Source organism: Phasianus colchicus, chromosome 15 (assembly GCF_987193195.1).
Source record: "Phasianus colchicus chromosome 15, bPhaCol1.hap1.1, whole genome shotgun sequence".
Taxonomy (NCBI): domain Eukaryota; kingdom Metazoa; phylum Chordata; class Aves; order Galliformes; family Phasianidae; genus Phasianus; species Phasianus colchicus.
Genome location: NC_143450.1, coordinates 13212000 through 13233568, shown reverse-complemented (window position 1 = coordinate 13233568; position 21569 = coordinate 13212000). Strand labels below are relative to the sequence as shown.

Here is a 21569-nt window from a genome sequence, read left to right as displayed (position 1 = left end):
TAGCTCTGGCCTGCTGGGGGTGTCAGGGTCATGGTAAACTCTGCAGTGGGGCATGAGGGAAACCCAGTGGATCTTTAGTGTTTGAGGGTGTTGACCTTGGCAGTGAACCACATCACGTTTATCTTAGAGAGAGAGCTTGAGCAGGAGGGAGAAGAGAGGAAGCAAGGTGAAGTTTTAGGGACGATAGGGAAAATTATGCCTTAGGAATATGTTAAAAATGAGCGGCAGGAGCATGACTGCATGGTCTGGTGAGGGGCAGGAAGGAGTCAATGTGAGGAGCCTATCCAGGCTGCTTTTAAGCAAACCTTACAATAACGCACCTCTACACAAAGCCATTATGGATAAATGTCTCGGGAGAGGAGCTTTTAATGTGTTTCAGTGTGAGGTAAATGATCCCATGCTGACAGAGGCTGTCACCTTCTCGGTGCCAGCATCCTGCATGAGCAGCCGGTCCCCCAGCAAAGCCATTGCCTGTCCTTTATGAGACAGCAGCTGGCACTGATACTGCTTTGCTACCAGCCACATTAAAATAAAAAAGGTGGCAAAAACCACCAAACAAACCCCAAGAACAACAACAGGAAGAAAAAAAAAAAAAAAAGAAAAAAAAAAGCCTCAAGCTGTGCTGGAACAGAAAGTAATTAAGAAATATTTCATATCTCCAAGCGGCCCTGAAATTTTTATTCCTGTACATGAAGCTCCGTAGGCTCCTCACGGGCTTCTGCTGCTGCTGTGTTTCAGTGCAATAAATCCTGCTGCCTTTGGAGCCTGACAGCCAGTCCGGATGTGATCAGAAAACCAACGGGTGCTCTCTGTAAGGTTTAGTCCTTGTCTGCATCAAGTCTGCTTCTATCAGTTAAGCTAGGGTATGTTCTGTGAGCGAGTCAGTGTAGCAAAATCTGACCTTACTGGGGAAGATGAAGATCAGAAAAGGTGGGGTGAAGAGGAGGGATGAGGGGAGAGTGGATGTTCAGAGAAAGAAGCTCCCAACTGCAATATTCCCATCCAAAACCCATGGGATCCATTCAGTTTGAGCCTGGCTCTGTGACTATTTATGGCTCTGTCAAGGTTGACAGTCCCCAAATTGAACTTATCTGGCAATAAATAACGTATGTTTTAATCTCAATGCACCATCTCTGTGGCTCTCTGGGAGCACACTGTTCTGGGCTTTGCTGGGCTGTGGGACCAGGGCTGAGCGTCCCTAGGTGTCCCCAAGGCAACAGGCAGTGACTGTCACCCACCTGTGTAGGACCACACACCCTGTGCTGCTGGCAGCTGGTGTGGGAGGGGGGCAGAGATGCAAGCAAGCTGTTTCTTCTCTTTCCTTCTGCTGATCATAATAGAGAATAGCTATTAAAAGAAAACAAACATATATATATATTTCTAAGGCCATCATCACTAACTGCGTAAAAAGCTTTTGTTCTACCTTTGAGTTTGCATTGTTGTCTACAGATTTTGGATCTCAGTCCTATTTCCCCCATTCCCCTGCATCTCCCCATAGTACCAGAGGTAATGGCCCTAAGTTGTGCCAGGGGAGGTTCAGGTTGGATATTAGGAAACATTTCTTCTCAGAAAGAGCAGTGATGCAGTGTCACAGCTGCCCAGGGAGGTGGGGGGATCAGCATCCCTGGGGGTGTTCCAGAACTGTGGAGATGTGGCACTGAGGGACGTGGTTATGGGCATGGTGGGGGTGGGTCGATGGTTGGACTTGGGGACCTTAGGGGTCTTTTCCAATTGTAATGATTTTATGATTCTATCATGCTGCCACCCATTAATCTTCTTGTCAGTAAAGATCAGAGATCCACTGTGTTTGTTCTGAGCTGTCTTAGACAAACCCAGCAGAGCTGCCTACCCAGCTAGCAGCCAGCACAGGAAACTATTAGCAGCAAAGCCCTTCAGAAAACACATACAGGACATGGTGAAGACACCTCTGGTTCCTTGCCCTGCAGGTGATGGGGACGTGGCTTTCACAAAGCTCTTGTTAATAAGTGAGGGTACAGGTTGTAAGTTTCATTTTCTTACTTTTTTCTCATATTTGCCGTCAGGTGAAGCAGCTAAGATACTTCAGTGCAGAGAAGGCTCCATCTTTTTTGTGTCTGTTTTGAAGAAAAGACATGGTTCCATATTGTTTTGGGGTAAAATCAAACAACTTCATTGCTTTAAATTGCAGGCTTCATTTTGACTGTAGCATTGCACTGTATCTTCATTTAGCTCTTATTTTTGCAGAGTATTATATTTGAAGGTTGAAAGAAACTAACACTTTATTTAAAGCAACTCAAATCTGATATTTGATTTCACTAACAATGTGAGGGTTATTCTTTTTTTTTGTCTGTTTGTTTTTTAATTTGGAAAACATTGTCCGAATGGAAAGCTTTTCCTTTAGCAGTTTCCCAAGTCTCAAACATTCTATCTTTTCCTAAAAACCTTGAACTGGAGGGCAGGCAGCTACCTTCACTCTATGGCTAATTTTGGTCCTCTTCAAAGTGTCCGTAGCATAAATGATTTTGTACCTTGGAAAGGTTTCTCAAGAGGCTTTCACTTGAGTGACGTGGAGGAAAGCCAAAGCCCCACAGTCCTGGGGGAAGCACAGATTGAAGGGCTCTTCTTCTCTGTCTGCTGAAGCCTCAGCTCCTTCCTGCAGTGCCAGCTGCATTGCCTGAGCTGCAGCAGCTGCTGCTGTCCGGCTCGGCCACGGCTCCCCAGTGAGCATGGGCAGCTGCTGTGCTTAATGTCTTCCTCCTCCTGTCCCTCAGAGCACTGATTGGGGAGCACCAATTAAGTCCATCTCTTTGCTGCTATTTCCTTTCCCCTTCTTCTGTTTCCTTCCTCCTTCTTTTTTTCTCTTTGTTTTCTTTCCCCTCTTCCTCCACGCGTGAACTAATTGATGTCTCATCTATTCAGAGGTTTGGCCCTAAAAAGTAACCTTCAGTTAACTGCTCACATAACTTGCCTGTCAGTTTTGATAACAGTCAGGGCATCATTTCTGCAAGTGTTCAACAGTAAAATTACTGCTTTGCTCTTGTCAAGCAAATGAGCCCTGAGGCTTGTATGAGAACCATTAATGATCACGCCACAGTGGGACCGGAGAACTGGGCGGCCTGGAGAAGCACTGCTTCTCAATTCACCGTGCCCCTGCCGAGCAGTTTAGGTTTAATTAACCTGCATTAATGCCTGCTGGGATAGCATTTTCCATGCCTCCTTTTTCAAGGGGTCAAATGGAGCTGGAGACAGCTGCTGGTGTCTCAGGTGCCCTCTGTACGTGGCTGGGATCCTAGAAATGTTTATGTCTGTGCTGTGGAAATAAACTCTGCTTATTATGCTCATAAAAACTGGTGGCTATAGCCTTGGGCTTTGCAAGCCTTGTGAGCTGCTGGAGAGAATTATTGACAAAACATAAAAATGCTATGGCTCGTGGTGCTGGCTGCATGACTGTGCTCTGTGATGTGCGTTCGTAGGGACAGAATTATGCAGCATTTCTGGATTGTTCTGCAGAGTCTGTGTGCGTGGGTGTTGCAGTTTTCCAGAAGTTATGTTTTCCATTTATATCTATGCAGTAATCTAATTAAGTTTACTTTCTAATGGCGAAGAACCCCGAGGAGGTGATTTGCTTTGCTAAGACTGCACCCAGCCAGCACCAGGAGTGTGAGCATTAACCACCATAGCATCACCTCGGATGGAGAGGATGCTGCTTAACTGCTGGGTACCAGGCAGGGGGAGGTCACAGCTCCAGTTCTAGCAAAGTTCAAGAGGAATCCACAATTTTAATGCAGCTCTTGTTTTTTGCATACTTCTTGCCACTCTTTCTGAGGATGTTTCCCCGCTGTTCTATCTTCCTGCCTTTCGATTCTCAGCCATTTTCTAGCATTTTCCATACTCTGTTGGTTCCTAAGCAATTACACATGAAAATCCCTTCAACTGAAATCCTGCTTAGCAGACAGGGCTGTGTCCCTGCTGATGGGAAGCCTGGAGTTCAGCATCATGGTTGGATGTCATGACGGCTGGGTGGGGAGTCCAATCTTGCAGATGATTTTGAATATGAGGTGTGAGGTCAGAATAACACTGAAGAGCTCAGTTCACAGAGCCCAGGCCAGCAGCAAATAAAAGAAAGCTGACGCAACACTAGGTTTGGGACTGCCCAACCGTGTGTCCCTTTCTCCTTGGGGTTACATCCTTAGGGTAGGTCAGTAAAATGTATAAGAAAGATCTGACATAGCTCATCTGATGTAAAACTGTCTCTGAACTGGAATTGTATGGTAACAATAGCCTTAGTTCAAAGTGTAACAGTGCAATGAGCTCTGAGACCCACTACACACGTGTGCAAATGCCTACACAAAAGACTATCACTTAAGTCCTGTTTCTCTATGAAATTACATTTCAGAGGGCCTCTGCCGAATCCATTTTTGTTCTTTTGCTGCAGAAAGAACATTATTTTTCTTCTTGTTGGCTTACGATTTACCTGTCCAAGAAGTAAAACAAATCTCAGAATCAGAAACTGATGCAGCTCTCCCTGGACTCATGGAGTTCAGACTGGCTGTGGGTTTTATAAGGTACCCACCAGCCCCTGAATGATTGTGTCAAAGCTCCTCTGGCTTCCTTGTATTTCTGGAAAAGGCTCTACATGATCTATGAAGGACCTGAGCCTACTGAAACAAGGGCTGATGTGCCAGAACTTCTGGTGTTGTGCAGCTGAAATCTCATCCTCTTTTTAGAACAGCCAGAGCAGAGGGCAGTTCATGTCCTGTGATGTATGGATGTTAAGATACACAGTCACTGTCCTCTGTAGGAACAGGAGCAGCAACACGTCAACAATGTGATAGAAGCAAAGTGAAGGCAAACCAGTATGGCTTCCTATTTCTGGGATCACCAGCTGGGAATCCTCTGGGCTGCCTTTTAGGCACCACTGCTGCTGCCTTCTTCCTCATGCACCATCTGCCCGTGCTTTCTTATCAAGAAATAGAGTGAACAGACTTGTCCACAGAAGCACTTTTCTGTCCTTATTTCAACATTTCAGTGCATGGGCAGGCAGCCCACCAGCCCCTGCTTCAGAGCAAGGAGAATACGGTTAAGAACAACAGCAGAGGCTGGAATGGCTGTGATAAGTTTCTTATAGCATCAGCAAGGAGCTGAGAATCACCTTTTAAAGTCTGCCTTCAGAGAAAGGTAAGATGGCTGTCACATCAGTAGTGTTACCCACTGTGTTCTTCCCAGGATGGTGGGGACTGCTCACCAAAGAGGTGCTCTTTGAGCAGTGTTTGCCCATGACTTCTTGTGGCTTTGCTTTCAGCAAAGAAACCGAATTGCTAAAGAAGCGATCAGTAGCACATATTTACATAGGTTAATTGCATAGCATAACGGAGGATCAATATGATTTTCAGTGGGGCTGCTGATGGAGTCATCTCCCTGACAGTGTTTCATGACTGATACCTTTCCTTGATGTTGAATTACGCTTTTTTCCAGGCCTCAGCAGGCTGTAGCTAACGATTTAGCAAGGTCTGTGGGTCACATCAAACCTTGCTTTTGCAGTTCTGGGCATGGGATTTGGGTGTGCCATGCGCCTTGGCTGAATTTATTTGGTTTATCATTGTAGTCCAGTGAGAAGATTTCTAAGGAGGAAAACCATTGTCATTCACACAAATAATAGCCATCATTCTGGGTCCCTGCTGAATCAATATGGCAAACTTCCTCCAAAATAAAGATGAACAATAGATGGTTTTAGGTTATCTGACTCCTTAAAGCCTACGTGCAGTAGCCATATTTTCATTTTTGCTAGCCAAGGCTTATGGTCATCCCATTGCCTCAGTATGAGTGGTTGCATTGTATCTCATTTCTCCTGGGTGCAGCACCCCGCTACTCTTGGTGAACCATTACAGCTACCCCAACACAGCAACACTGAGCCGTCTCCATTGCTCTGCCATCTGCCACCTACCCCAAACCTCCCCTTGGCTGCAATCCAGAACCCTCACTGGCTTTGCAGATGCCCAAACACCCCAGTGGCTGCAGGATGGGAGTTTAAATAAAACAGAGCACTGATGCAGAGATGAAATTAATTAACGTCCATTCTATTAAATTGCTGTCACTAAGGGAAGACTTTTGTTTTGCTTCTAGGATGACAGCGTTTCATTAGGGGAAAAAAAGCTTTGAAACACTTTATCATGTTTATTTATCATAAGTAAGTTACATCATTTTTCTTGTGATGTTAGCAGAATACAGAGCTTTGGCTCTCTACCTTGTGATAGGAGAATTGCGATGAAAAATCTGCTTTTGTGAGCTCCTGGGTTGCACCAGATTCTGTCCATTTCTAAAGCCTCATCCCCTGACTATCAGCAAGTCAGCAGCTGAACGCCCCAGTGAGGGGCCATTCTTTTGTAAAGTCATTTATTTCCAAAGATACATGGGCAAAGTGGCACACACCTTTCAGAACATACATCAGCTGTGGATTGGTGATGAGTGACTCTAGAGGCAGATAAACAGCTGTGTGGGGAGAGGAAAGGATCCTTTCCTGTATTCTATCCTTGTCCTGCTTTGGATAAAAAGCAAATTGCTTGGGTTTCATGTTACCGGAGGCTCGCATGTTCCTTAGCTATGGGTATACCAGGAAGCAGAATAAATAAATGAGAAATAAGGAAATATTTTTAAAACGCCTGCTGGAATGTGACTTGGATCCCTAGGGCAGGGCTGCAGCCATTGGCACCCAGCGACCGTCCCTCTGACAATGGCAAACTTCTCTAGCTTGGCATTGCTAGAACTAAATTGAACAGTGTTCTTGTGTAGGAGTAGAGATGACATGGTAGAGGTGCTATGGTGAGGAGGTTTGGGCAGCAGCTGCCCGTATGGCTCCTAACTGCAGCCAGGGCTGTCATTTTCTCACTGTCAGAAGCACTAAATTAAATTAAAACAAATAAGTCACCTCCCCTGCCCCCACAGAAGGCACCTCTATTTTTATTATGTGAACTAGGAGAAGAAATGTACCTGGAGGGTACATGTAATTTATTTGGAAAATAGGAAAGGAGAATATCTGCAGTTGATGAAAAAAATCCCCAGTCCTTGGGGTATTTGATCTGTTAATTTTGCATACTTCAGAACCCATTATTCACACTTTTCTGCTTTCCTCCAAGAAATCTATTTGGCAGCTATATATGAACATATATATGTATATTTGTAGTTTTCTCTGAGTTCAGCAGGAATGAAAGAGAAGAAAAATTCAAGTTGTAAACTATTAATAAAATGCTAACACACAACAGCCTTCTTTGTTTGATGCTTCCCAGTAAGCAGATTGAGACAGAGATTTCTATTATGTCAAGGGATTGACTCACCGAAAAAATGAAGTTTTGCAAACTTGCCTTTGCCCAGCTAAACAACCAAGGACAAACTGCAACTCCGTTTGGAAGCACGCAGTGGTGGTGACTCATGTATATTAACAGCAGCAGAGATTTGGATCTCTTGCACCTTGTTGCTCTTATGCCAATCTATTCATCAGCATAAACATCTCTCCTCTGGACAAAAAGGTGGCCCTGGGAACTCAGATTTACTCTAGCTTGGTGCAAGGATTTCCATTGACTGTGGTGGGTTTTAGTACTACCTGAAATGGCCCAATGCAGTGCAGGTAGGAACCAGGAGCCAACCCTGAGTATCCTGAATATTTTGAAGCAACACAGAGAAGCATCACAGTGTTGTGATGCAACACTGCTGGTGAATCAGCAGTGCTACTTTCAGGGAGAGCTCAGAGCCATTGAAGGGGCTTACAAGGGGGGGATGGAGGGCCTTAATGTGCTCCTGTTTTACTTTTTTGCTGCTTTGTTGGGCAATTTTCTTTTTGTCATTAATGAATTCACGCAGATTGTTTCTCTGGCATTGTAACATGAGTGCCCTAACTGTGCCTTGACTCTTTCCTATGGAAAAACATGAGTGTCACTCTTATTGCCCTGATTATGTACTGTAGGGATTGTGTTAAAAATGCAGCCACTACAATTTGTTCTTGAAAAACACACAAATCTTCTATCAGGATAAACAATTCCAACAGCATGTTGGCCTTTTTGACAGCTACAGGCCTGAGAGAGACTGAAATGATACACACAGAGCTAGCAGTGACCTTCAGCAGGCTGGATTTCGCTCTCTGAGCTGGAGGACAGTTTGTTAAAATGGGATTTCTATTGCTTCTCTCTGTACACTGCAAGATATACATCTCCTGCTTGGAGCTGTATTTTCTGGGTTCCTCAGCATCCTCTCTTTTAAACTGTGAACTGTGGAAGCAGATGAACGCAGCGTTCTGCTGGTATTTGCAGAGTGCCTCCTATTCTATGGGTAATGTCACGAGGGCTAAAGGAGCTTTAGTCAGCTTTGGATAGAAAGTTGGGTGACATTTTCAGTGTCTGTTTCTGTCTTCAGAAATATTAGGAACTATTTCCACTCCAAAAGAGTGGTGATGCAGTGGCACTGCTGCCCAGGGAGGTGGGGGGAGTGTCACCATCCCTGGGGGTATTCAGGAACTGTGGAGATGTGGCACTGAAGAACATGGTCAGTGGGTTGGTGGGCTTGGACTTAGTGATCTTAGAGGTCTTTTCCAACCTTTTTGATTCTATGATTCAGTGCTGTTGTTTGTTTGTTTGTTTGTTTGCCATGTCTTCTACAGGACAGAAGCTCAGATGTGATTTGCAGAGCTATCAAATGAGAGCAAAAGAGATGCATGCATTCTGAGTGATGTGGAAGAAAATATTCCACAGCTAGAGGAGCAGGTCTGAGGCTGTGAACACATGTATGACGGATCACCTGAAAGACCACAGTCCAAGAAGGTGTGCTTCAGTATGAAGATTTTATTTTTAGTACATTTTATCTGAATATCCATGCTTTTTCAGAAATAGTGTTATAGGACAGGGGCAAGCATACCTTGCTATGAGGTGGTTCTGTCCCCAGAATGCACAAGGCTCCAATGAGACTGTACCAATCAGATGTCCATCACATCAGAGGTGGATGAGTCTGAGGAGCTGGGCTGTGTCCCTCAGGCAGATGCTGCAGCTGAGCAGGGTGCCAGCCTGGGAACAGTGCACACAAAAGTAATGAAGCGTATGTCTGAATTGTCTTCTGTTGTAAATATGACATTATGTATGTCAGTGAACCTGATGTCAATCCCTGGTGGTCTGGTTATTTCAAGAACAGAACAGACAGCCAAAATATATCAGAATATCCCTGGGTTTCCCAAGTCTGACTGCAGGGTGGAACAGGAGATGAAAGAAAAGTTTTGACTCTGGATGCTGACATTGTGTTGTGCTTTTTTTTTCTTGTAGGTCAGAAAATCACCCTAGAGCCCTGCTAGGAAACAGCACTTTGCACATGGTTACAACGTAGACCAGAGAATGAGGGATCCAAACAGTTCATCTCCATTCCAGCCAGCTGGCTGGGACATTTCAGCCCCTCTGAAACTCAGCTCACAGCCTCATAAAACGGTGGGTAAACTCCAGCTCCAGCACTGGCTGACCTTTCCATAAACCTGCTGTGCTGCTTTATATTAGCTGAGCCTCTGGCCCAATCGTTTTTAAATGCCACTGTTTGCCAACCTTGCATTGTTCCCGCAAACCAACTGAGTGTGTTAAGAGAGGATAATTAGGGAGAATACCGTAATTAATACCACAGATAATAACCCAGAGGTGTAATTTAGCTGCCTGATTCGCACTGAATTCCCTGGGCTGGAGCAGGAGCAGCAGAAGAAGCACCTGCTGATGCCTGTCCTACAGCCTCTGCTCTCTGCAAGAGGCGACCACACACCAAGCAAACAGGAGCCCTGAGGTCCCTCCTGAGCAGCTAATGATCGCCTTGCAGACAGCGATGGCATGTCACCATTGATTATTTTCCCATTATAAACTTCTTCCTCCTCTCCCTCTTTGCTGTGATCCGTTGGGTAAACACAAGAAATAAGTGAGAGCGGCTGAGGTTTGCAGTCACCGAGTGTTTAGAGGAGGGGAGGCACTGACTCGACTGGCAGTTATTTCTTGTTCTGAGGAAGTGGCTGAAGTTAAAAGGGAGTCCAAAGGGACGTGGTGGGATATGGATAAAAACATTTTTTCAGGTCTGTGAGGGCTTTTCTACACTGACAACATAAAGGGCATTTTTTAATACCGGCTGCTGTCCTCAGTGCAGCTGCAAATGACAGCATCTCCCATTGCTTAGACCAGAGCCAGCATTGATTTCGTGCAGTGTGAAGTCCTTCTGTTCCTACAGTTTTTGCCCCAGTTCTAGTTAGACTTGTAAGTTTGCTTAGCTAACGCAGTCATTGATATGGCCTTATGCTTAGGGTTTGTGTTAAGGCAAGCAGATACTGAAAATCCACAGGATTATGTTTTCCTACCCCAAATACTCTCAGGAGTTTGGGGGAGCTGCCATGCTTCTGCTCGTGTAAACGACATTATGGTTAACATGCCGATGAAAGGTCATGCTTTTCTTCTATCTATTTATTTATTTAACTTATTGCATGTGGGTTTTGAGCTGTCATTTCCTAAAACTCGTTCCTTGCATGATAAATGAACATGTTTTATTCAGGACATTGGAATGTGCTCAACAGACCCGAGCAGTTCCACTGACCTTCTTGGTGAATTTCAGCAAGTGTTTTCTCTCTCTGGGTCTATCCTTTCCCACATGTTTGAAGCCAAAAATTTGTCACTGGTAACTATTACCAGCTGTGCTAATCTTTGGACCTATCCTTCCCTGCGCCATGACATTAAGGTTGGGCACTATAACTGAGTTGGATGTCTGGTCCGTGTTAATTCTCCCATCTTCAAACAATGATTCCACCCCAAAATAGCTTAGCAAAGGAGGTGTGGTCATCATTCTCCTGATTTACTCTTTCTCCCTTTGCCGAGCATGGTGGAAGCCTGGCTGGCTAATGAGGCAGGATATCTAATTTTTAAGCAAGTCAACCTGTTAAGTTGCAAAATGCAGATGGGAGAGTTTTTAAAACCTCTCTCTGTTCTCTTTACTGTGAGGTGTTTGTCTTTTGTTGCTGTTTTTCTTATTTGTCTTTGTGATGTGCACCTTCATTCATCCGCACAGCTTTCCTGATGCAAAGATATGAGTTTCAGCAGTACAGCATGAGGGAGAAAAGGAAAGGAGGAGGTTTGTGAGAATAGAAAGGCAATACAAATCTAAGAAAATGAACCTGATGTTATTTTACAAAGCGCTATCAGCGTTTAGCAGGGAAGCAGGACAACAAAATTTGTGTCCTGCTCGGATAAGTAACCTTCTTTCCTCCTGTTTTGTGCAATTTTATTTTTGCATGGACAAGGTGGTTCATGCCTGATTGGTGAATAACTGTGTTATACCAAGTCTTGTTGTCTGCTATGATGGTTATAAAAAGTGGGGATTTGTTTTCCTTTTTTTTAATTTTCTCTCTTGTTTTCCCTTCCCCTTCTGGCTGTCAGAGTGAATTTGTATCTTCTGGCAACATTGGGGAGGTGGGAAAGATGTCAAAAAGAGGACGTAAAATGCATTTTAAAGTGAGCTGTTAGGAATTGGTTTGACATTTCTGACAAAGGGAAAGGTTACTGCACACAGCTTTTCAGCTCCTATCTTCTTATTCCTTTTCTTGTCAATCATAACTGAAGGAGAGAAATTCCTCATCATGACTGCCTTGTTCTATGCGCACAGAATATCTGGCAGTTGGGCTTCACTTGGCACCAGCTGCACTGCCCAGGCTGTGTCTGGTGTTTGGGGACATTTCCCTTGAGTGTCCCCTGAGCTTTGGGTGAGCTGGCTGCCAAGGTTAGGGGTAGCCCTGGTCTCTCTCCCCACTGTGTTTTCCCATCTCTTTTGCAGGAATAAGAAATGTCTGCTGCTCCTTCCCTCCTGCATCCTGCAAAGAGACCTTGAGCTTTGCTGAGTGACCTCCTATAGAAATTTCAGATCACAGATTCGGAGCTATTTGCATAATCTAATGACCCTTTACTTTTAACTACAAACCAGTAACACTGTTGCCAAGTTTGGCACCCAGGGATGTTTGGCATTTGACCTTGTTCCTTCTCTGATCACTGATCACCTGCTTGGCCACAGGATGGGCCACAGATAGATACTTCATGTTGGATGTCAGGAAAGAATTCTTCTTCAAAAGAGTGGTCTGACCCTGGAACTGCTGCCCAGGGAGGTGGTGGAGGCACTGTCCCTGGAGGTGTTCCAAAACATGGAGATGTGGCACTGAGGGATGTGGTTTAGTGGGCTGTGTTGGTGGTAGGTGCTGGAGGAGATGATCTTAGAGGATCCAACATTAATGATTGCATGATTCAGTGATTCTATATAGATAGAAACTTTGTATAGATACCAAATTTAAAGGCGGCACACAGATGGACAGGCCAGCACTAAAAGGAGGGGTGGTCAGAAAAAGATCTGCTGATGAAAAAGCGTGGATTTTGAATGCAGAAATGTTTTATTGTTGATGCTTAAAACTGCAGTGAGCTGAGTCTGAGACAAGGGAAATCAACATGTCTGAGCATGCAGTTTAACTAACAGGTGCTTATCTCGTGTTTGATTCCTGGATAACTCAAGGACAGGAAAAGAGTAAGATTATTTGCCAGTTCAGTTCATTATGAAAGCAGTAATTAGCTCTAAATGGCTTTTGGTTTCTTCTCAAATCCTGCTACAGGACCAGCTTGATTGCTTCAGTTTCGTGCAAAATGAAAGAATGAAGCACTTTCAGTATTTTGGTAAAAATATGCAAATTTGATTGTTTTTCCGAAAGCAACTGAAAACATAAACTTATTTGAGGAAACTCTCAAGTGTCTGCTCTTTAGCTGAGCATTAACATTTTCTGATGCAGACGCAGCAAATAAGTTTCATTAATTCTTTTTCTTCAAGTCAGATCTTGCTTAGCAGTTCTGTGGTTTTCGTTTAGGTGGGAGGGTGATAAACCTCTGCAGAGTTTCTGTCTCTGCTTCTGGGTTGCAGCTCTTGGTTTTGCTTTTTTGTCTTTCTGGACTAAACCCAAAGACACCGTTTCCAGAGGCCCAGAGAAGCCTCCAGAGGCAGATCTTCCCTTGGCAGGCAGCAGAGCACAATTGCAAAGCAGAAAAGAAGAGCCTTATTTAGCAAGCAGTTGTTGTTCACCAAGTTGATGAAACAATTAGCTGGAGATGATGCTCTGTTGCTGTTCTGCTCTTTTAATAGCACAGTGCTCCTTGGCCAGGACAAGCTTCTGTGTAGCTTGAGCAAACCAGGTGGAACCTCACAGGAGGCTTCACTCAACCTCTCCCTGAGTCTCATAGAGGGGATGTTCAGCTGGCAAAGGGCAGCTGAAGGAGGAAACCAACCTGCCAACAGGAATCCCCTCCCAGAAATGGCTCTAGCAGTCAGACAGCAGACAACGTGTTGAGCACTGCCTTTACCTCCCCATGCCAGTACAGAAGGTGCAGTATGTTCCCTTGTGAGCATGGGGTGAGAGCTGCTCTGATCTGCACAGGAGTGACAGCTCTCCATACCCCTGACAATCCAATATGGATTACGTGGAAAATGATGAAGAGCAGCGGTGCTGCCATAGATCAGACCAATTCAAGCAGCTGCACTGGAGATCTGTTTGTTATTTCTTTCTTTCCCACTACTCCTTCTGGAAGTAAATAGTGTTGTCTGCTGGGCTGCAAGCTGAGCTTGATGCTAAATATGCTGGAAATGCCAGGCAGTGGATGCTTCCACACTTCCATGCTGCTGCATATGGATTGGCTTCTCTAAGAGTGGCTAATAAACAATTTGATGGCCTGATTTTATCAGCCACACAGGAAGGTGAATATAAAAGAAAAAAAAAAAAAAAAGGAAAAGGAAAAGGAAAGGGGATTAAAATTAACAGTGATCTCAATTCCCTGAGTTTCAGTTAAACAATCTCATTAATCCTGTCTGCAGTGCATGTACTATGTCTGTGCTCCCCGCTCTGACAGGTCCCCAAATCACATTCACTGCCATTCATTATGTGCAATGGGATAAAACATTTATTCAGTCATGTTTTATTCCGGAGGAAAAAAAGCTATTTCTGTAAACTCCAGACATCTGATTAACGGGTGGCACTTCCCCTGCTGGCCCCAGGCCCCGTGCCCAGAGCTGGGTCCTGCTGGTCGTGCTGGGATCAAGCCACCATGAAGCGGGACAGGCACTGGCTTCACCAGATCTTGTGCTTGGAGGCAGCACAGCATGGTTTCAAAAATGTAATTGTTCTGGAGTGGTCTTGGGTTTTTCCTGATCCCTGTTGTGGTGACATGAACTATCTAATGAAGAATACATTATATTTTTAGGAGTCTGTAGGAGTTCTTGCTTGACCAACCTGCCTTTTAGCTCTTGGGAACTTAGCTCATCCAGTAAGCGTGCAGTCTGTGAAAATGAGCATCTGCAGGTTGAGCCCGTGCAGATAAGCAGCAGAGCTCATTTCCAGCAGCCCTTTGCCACTGAAAGCCAGCCAAAGCCTGAAATTTAAGGTGAAATGTTGGGAGCTGAAAGCAGATGGGTGTGCAGACACATGGAAAAGCCAAGTTTTGAACTTTGCAGCCAGTCCACAGTTCGCCCCACTTATTAGCACATCGGTAAGCCAGCTCGGTAAAGGCTTAGATTGAGGAAGATTCATGGGAGCTGAGTGATGTATTTGCTGTTCAGAGCCTTCAGATCAGCCAGGGAGCCTTGTTCCCCATCCAGAGGTACCCTGTGCCCTAGCAACAGGCAGATCTGCTGCACCCTTTGCTCGTCTTTCTGACCAAAATTGGCTTTTTGTTCCCGTTGTTGTCAATGGCTGTATGTAAATGAAATGTCACAGAAGCCATGGCTATAACACTACTGTTTCATAACAATACTTTTTACAAGCAACAAGTCCAATACAACCTAGATTTCTATGTTGTTCTCATCTGTGACTCAGCCCCACAGTAGAACAGATATCCTCCTTGTTGATGTGCCCAGCAAAGCCAACATTACCTCCAGTGCTCAGCCAACACCTGCTCTCGAAATAAGAGCGGAATAATTTGCATCTCCACAAAATCTGTTAGAATGCTGTAAACCTTGAGAGCCCAGCATCAAGTTTGCCTGAAAATGCATTTAGGAGTTAAGAGGGGTTTTAGTCTCTATGCTCTGATAAGCCTTGTTTCCTAAGGAATGCAGGCTGAACTATTGCTCAGCCTTCTTAAGGCAGTTATGCACAAGTGTACATGCTACTTTAAATCAGGAAGCATGAAAACAAATTAAGGTTTTAAATCACCACAGATCAATTACCAAACAGCTACTGCAACTTGCTACCTCTGCTGAACTAACATGCGGGCAGGAACATCTAAATCAGCACTGCTTAACCCACAGCTCTCAGAACACAACTTATTCAGTGCTGCTGAATCTCTTCCCTCTGCAATCATCTTGCTTTCAAATCACTGTAGGAATAATAAAAAAGAAGCTCTCTCTTGGTGAGAAAGCTTCAAGTGTTCTTGTAGCTCTCAGTTCTTCTCAGTCACCCAACAAGTAGACCCAAACTGGTGCTGCCATTCTTAGGATACAATGCATATTTAATTCTTCTAGCATGTGTTATTCAGAGCACCTTCAGAATATCTTTGCCACCTTTCATCCCAGTTGCTTTCATAACAGGAATTGCTTCTTTCTTGAAAAGCAGCTGGCATTGAGCTGAGCTGGGATACTAGGCTGCTTGTATTTAGGGTCCTATCTAGACTAGAGTTACAATGAACTGAGAGTACAAGGATGATTGCTTATCATCTGATTATGAAGCAGCTGAATGTCATAAGACAGAAAGGACCTTAAATTTCTGTTTTTGTAACCCCAAATTGGAGAGTGTGCCTTTGGGCTTTTCTGATCTACGGCAGAACAATGTTGCTATAACTAGAAATTGCTCCATTTAGTTCCTAAGGGAAGAATCCATCCAAAATGAATATCGTCAGCAGTAAAATAGCTAACTTTTGGGAAGAAGATAGCACATGCTATAAAAAAACACGACCCCACAAACAGAATTTCCCCCTTTAGACTGATAATGACTCATTTCAGTGTTGAAAACATAATTGAATTGCTCCTTGCAGCAATTAGGAAAGCTTGTTGATGTGCAACTACTTAATTGTGTTTTGATACTGTGGACTCTCTGTGGCAAGCTGCAAGCACCGTTTTGCCTGTGAAATTAGTTGATCTTTGCTGCTTATTTTTTCCCAAACTCCATCCTATTCCAGAATGCACAGAGATTGGAAAGTGGTAGGAATTTTGGGGAGACTACAGGCCTGAGTCTTTCCCAGCCAGCTGCAATGGCTGCTGCCCAATGGCACATTAAGTGTTTCGTAGCTTGTATCACTAAACTGTGATTGCTTCTGTCCGCACTGTTGTGAGGATTGTTAGCAAAGACTTCTAGGTTAAAATGTTGTGTCTGAAAGGGTTTTGGGAGCAGTTGCATATATGCAGCTCTTGTAAAACTCAAGTGTCCAAAGAGAAGGGGATGTGAGGGATGTCTGGTCACAATTTAACATCTGAATATGACCTATGCTCAACACCTGGGTCAAAGTAGATAGGATGGCTAGAAAATTATTTTGTTTTCCATCCCCAGTGGCCAAATGGGTAAACACCTTCAGCACGGCTCATTGCCCCTCATGGCATCTGGTTTGGTGCCTTAAGCAAAGGCACAAATCCTGGCAGGGACAGATGTTAAAATCGCAAGGATAGAATTCACCTACTGTGGCATGGAGTTGCTACTCCAGCCCAGGCAAACTTCTGTGGAATGATGTTTGCTGATGTATTCATCTCAAGAGGTAAGGAAGAAAAAAGGTTGTTTGTTCTCTGTTAAGGGGAGTCTCAGCGATGATCAGAGTCACTGCCCAATGGCATGTAGAACCCAGGGAATGAAAGCTGTGCCTGTGAACATCAGGATTTCTTGTTAGGGGATTGTGCAGGGAAAAGCCAGCACGTCTCTTTGCTACTCTGGCTGCCTGCCACGTTCTGAAGTATGAGCCAGTTCTGTCTGGGCAGCTGGATCTGCTCGAGGACTCTGCCAATGACGAGGCAGGCAGCTTGTGAGCATGAGGGGTGGTCAATCTGTCAGAAAGCATCCCTTCCTTGGAACTGTTATGGAGAGGATACAAATGCAGAACCAGCTCCTTTGCTTTGGCCAAGACCAGCACCCTGGGTGAAGAGGCACTTCCACCTGCCCGTTAGCCATTGTGACTTGGCATGGGCAAATGGATGAAGAGATTTGATTCTGAAATCCAGCATTTTGGGAAGGCTGCAGTTTATTTATGTACTTTTTAATGCCTTCACTTTAAAGCTGCAAAATTATCCTTTTTTCTCAAGTCCTATTGTTAGTCACCTGCAGTAGTTACAGTCAGCAGTTATGTCAGCACAGCCAACCTGTGGCATCCCAGTTGGGCACATTAGGAAAGAGTGGAATGATTTGATTCTGCTGCTGAAACATCCTGGAGGACAAGCTGTGCCCTCCAGGTTAGCAGATTTGAAGATAGATCAGAGTGTCTCCAAAGCACAAAGAGAGTTCAGATCAAGAGCTGCTCTCAGGCCAGGATGAATCACAGCAGGATCTAGGATGCTTCTCTGAAACTTCTGCCACGAACATCAATGAGTGAACCTGGTCAGTTTTTTGCAGTCTGTAGTTTGTATGAGTTATATGTTACAACTGTGTGAGTTATGTGCTAGTACATTTTGTAGATAAAATACAGTTTCACATACGATGACATTTTTGCAATTATCAATTTTGTTGATATTGCTGTTAAAAAAGAAAAAAAAAAAAAGAATGTATATTCAGTGAAAATGGAACAACTTCCCTGCTCTTGGCTGATTAACGTTGATAGTAGATTTGAAGAACTGAGTTGGGAATTTCCACCAGCTGGCAACTTAATATTCATTATGAAAGCCTAGCAAGAGTTTGTCATTTTGCCTTGTACTTGGAAACTGTTTTGCTCAAGACATTGTTGGAATAGCCACAAACATCAGAAAATACATCTGTGATGCCACCAGGGAGAGATTAGTTCCAGGGGTGGTATGGTTAGGAGGCAAAAGAGCCCCTGAAACAGCTCAAAAGAAGCATCCCTCTCCTTTGTAAAGGAGGGAGGGAAGACAAAGTTGGGTCAGAAAATGGGGATGTCTGAAGGATGTTTTGGGAGAGGGCTGGGGGAACCTGGGAGGTGTCTGCTGCTGCTCAAAGCTGAGGGAGCTCCAGCAGGTTATGGCTCAGTGCAGGCATCTGGGTTCGTGGGGCTGCTGAGTGGCAGAGGATGTGTTGGGTGCTCCCTCATGCGTGCCTGCACTGACTGGCTCATTCCCCAGGGGAACTTTGTGTTATGTGTCACTGCGTGTGCCACACTTCAGCTGGGACTGGCAGGGTGGCCAGGAGGTGTCCTCTGCCTCTATAAATCTGATTGCTCACTGCTGTAAGTATTTCCCCACCACCATAAGGACCAATACATTTGTTTGTTTGTGCCCCTTTTTCTTTGGCAAAATGAAAAAAAAAAAGCATCATTGCTGAGAGTAGATACTTCTTGTAGAAGCATTTTATTTTCCTTGCTGTGCTATAGAGATCAATAGCACACAGCAACTGAGTGTGGAAGCATCTGAGTGCACCCCTTCCTGATCTGGGAAAGGGACAAGAAAAGGGAATGATTCAATGAATCCTGAACAAATTAGTGGTTTTCCTGCTGGAACCAACCCCTTTCTTCCACATTCATTTCTCTCTTTCTTTTATTCCCCAAAACAGAACACAAAACTTTCATCACCCAACTCAAAAGGTTTTTTAATTTTCTTTTTGCTTTTCTTACTTAAAAAACAAACAGCGAAAATGAAAACAACAGCAATCAGATGCCAAAGTGATTCATTTGGACAAATGCACCGGTTCATCATCAGGGAATGAAACATCAGAAATGGTTTGCTTTTAAACTGGTAAATTAACTCCAGCTGTCATGTCATGAATTCTCTTCAGCTGAAGCCACCTCTGCCATAGCCTTGAAGACACTCCACTCTTGCAACAGCTAAAATGGGACTGGGAAGCAATTATTTACCTGCATATAAATACTTACTCTGAATTCAGCTGAGCAAATTCTGGCCCTTTGTATCTTTTTGCCTGTTTCTCATGGCAAATACATTAGTGGTAAAGTTGAACAAACTGCCCCACCCTCCCCCCCCCTTTTTTTTTTTATTTGAGCAGTATGAATGTGGTTTTGTCTCTTTCCAAATGTCGTTTATCCCCTTTAAAAGAGCCAAACAGCAAAATTTTGTTTCCGAGAAAGGCCTGAAATAAAATGTCATGCTTTGCCTTGGGAAGCTGTGCTGATTGATGGATGGCTTCCAAGCTGTCAGAAAACCCCACGCTGGGATGTTCACAGTGCACTAAGAAATATTCACCTCTACAGATGAGGAAACCAAGGTACGAATGGAGATTCCCCTCCCCAACATCTGGTGGCCAATTCCCTTTGCTACAGCACCGTGTTGGCTGAAGCCTACAATCTTCTCCTTTGTAATTATCACATAGACCAGATCTTTCCTTTCAGAGCTTCTGGGGCAGCAGCTAGCAGGACTTTGCAGGTCCAACCTGTGCCTCCTGCCCTGCCATCAGCATCCCAGTCCTTGCCCAGGTGTGCAGCTTTGGGCAGGAGGACCCTGGTACAGCAGCAGGAGGTGATTCTTTTTGCATTGTCCAATCCCCAGTGGCTTGGCTTAATTGAATGGACATATTTCATTAAACACGGTCTTCACCATCTGTTCCATCCCAATTAATAATGAGGGAAAAAAAAAAAAAAGAACATATTTCTCAATTACAGTAGTGGAGGTGAGTTATCAATGGGTTTAAATCCTATAGGTTTTCCTGTAAGGCAACCTCACAGTTAATAAGTTTAATTCAATTCTTTGGCCCTGTCTCCCCACCACTCATTTCTCCAAAATAGCAGTTTGGAAACTTCTTCAGAGCAGTGTCCCCAGGGCTGTGACCAGGCATGATGCTGGAACAAAAGGGCTGTTTGCCCTGCTCATGCCTAGAACTGAGGCAATAAGGCAAGTGCTTCTATGAACTGCTGTGGTGTTGTTCCTTCTTACAGGTGATGGCAATCCTACCTGCCTGCAACACTGGGTCCCCCGCTCTACCCTGAAGGAAAGCATCTTCCAAGCTGAGCTGAGGTATTGAGTAAAAGATCTCTTAGTTTCTTGATTGATCCAAGGGATGGAAGACCTGCCCTATAAGGACAGGCTGAGAGAGCTGAGGAGAGAGCTGGAGAAGAGAAGGCTGCAGAGAGAATTGAGAATGGCCTGTCAGTATCTAAAGGGGGCTGTAAAAAGGAAAGGGATAGATTTCTTAGCATGGTCTGTTGTGATAGGACAAGGGGAAATGGTTTCAAACTAAAAGAGGAGAGATTTAGATTGGATATAAAGAATAAGGTTTTTGTAGTAAGGGTGGTGAGGCAGTAGCACGGAGAGGTGATGGTGCCCCATTCCTGCAGACACCCAAGGTCAGGCTGGAGGGGCTCTGAGCACTGATGGAGCTGTGGATGTCCCTGTTCAGTGCAGGGGAGTTGAACCAGATGACTTCCAAGGATCCCTTCCACCTCAAACGATTCTACGATGCTACGATTGCAAATAATCCTTAACATAAAGACAGGCAAAGGCTGCCTTTTGAAATTAGAGAGCTGGCGGTATAAATCACTGCTTCCAATCATATCCTGCATCTCTGGCTGCTCGCCTGGGGTGCTGGAAATGAGAGCCTATGAGCTGGGAGAGGCAGGAGGTGGATGCCGCAGCAGACGCCTGCTGTTGTCCTAGGAGATGGTTTCCAAATCTGGAGGCAGGTTTGCTGTGACCTTTAGGAGGCAGCGCTGATTTGTTTTGTTGCTGCGTTGTGTTTTTTCTTTGTGGTCCCATTAATCATTTTCATTCAAATGAAACCTGTGATCGGGCAATGCGCAGAACTCATTTCATGGAGCCTGTGCGTGCGTGTTTGTGCGTCTCTAAAAAAATACCGCAGCCAATTCTGTTAAATTATTAGTCCTGTATTTTTTCAAATTTACTGTCGCCCTCAGGTAAAATTGCTGCTGCAACTAAATAAAACCTCTGGAAATGAATTCCGGCTCCTGACAGCCCTTAAGCCCTTGGGGCATTTAAATTCTGGATTTAGCGGCAGGATTATTACTTCAGTGCAGCAGTTAACCATGTCTTTAAGCAGAGTTGCCCATAATAGTCAGTCCTGATTCCGCAGCACTTTTACAATGAGGAGAGGGAAATGGCCCTTTTTGTTATGCGCTTTTAATGTAAGTGGTGGGATCAAACAGCCGCACTGGTTAAAAGACCTACCGTAAAGTTGGAGTTGGAATCTCTTTTTGTTTGGCTCCTGCTGCATTGTGAATGTGCCTCGTTTCCTGACCGGGATCCTCTCGGCAGAAATTTCCATGCATTCCTGTGTTTGTTTGCTGCTGCTGTTGCTTTCCTAATGGAAGCAGCACTGCATGGGGCTTCATTTTGCTCTCGCCGCTTTTTAATGGTTGCAAACCGATTTTATTGCTGCAGCCAGCTTGTCCATCTGCACCCGTTCCTAATGGGGCCTCGCGTGGCTCAGCTGTATACAGTTGTATGTTCTGTGATGGCAGGAGGGGCTGGTGCTG

At 44.6% G+C, this 21569-nt stretch overlaps 1 long non-coding RNA gene across 1 annotated transcript; it reads left to right on the top strand.

Moving 5' to 3' along the window:
• The first annotated feature begins 8644 nt into the window (after window positions 1-8644).
• On the top strand, window positions 8645-20100 carry LOC149915912 (uncharacterized). The gene is made up of 3 exons (XR_016471352.1): window positions 8645-8786; window positions 9279-9437; window positions 20016-20100. It is a non-coding gene; the product is annotated as an uncharacterized LOC149915912 (long non-coding RNA).
• The last annotated feature ends 1469 nt before the right edge of the window (window positions 20101-21569 follow it).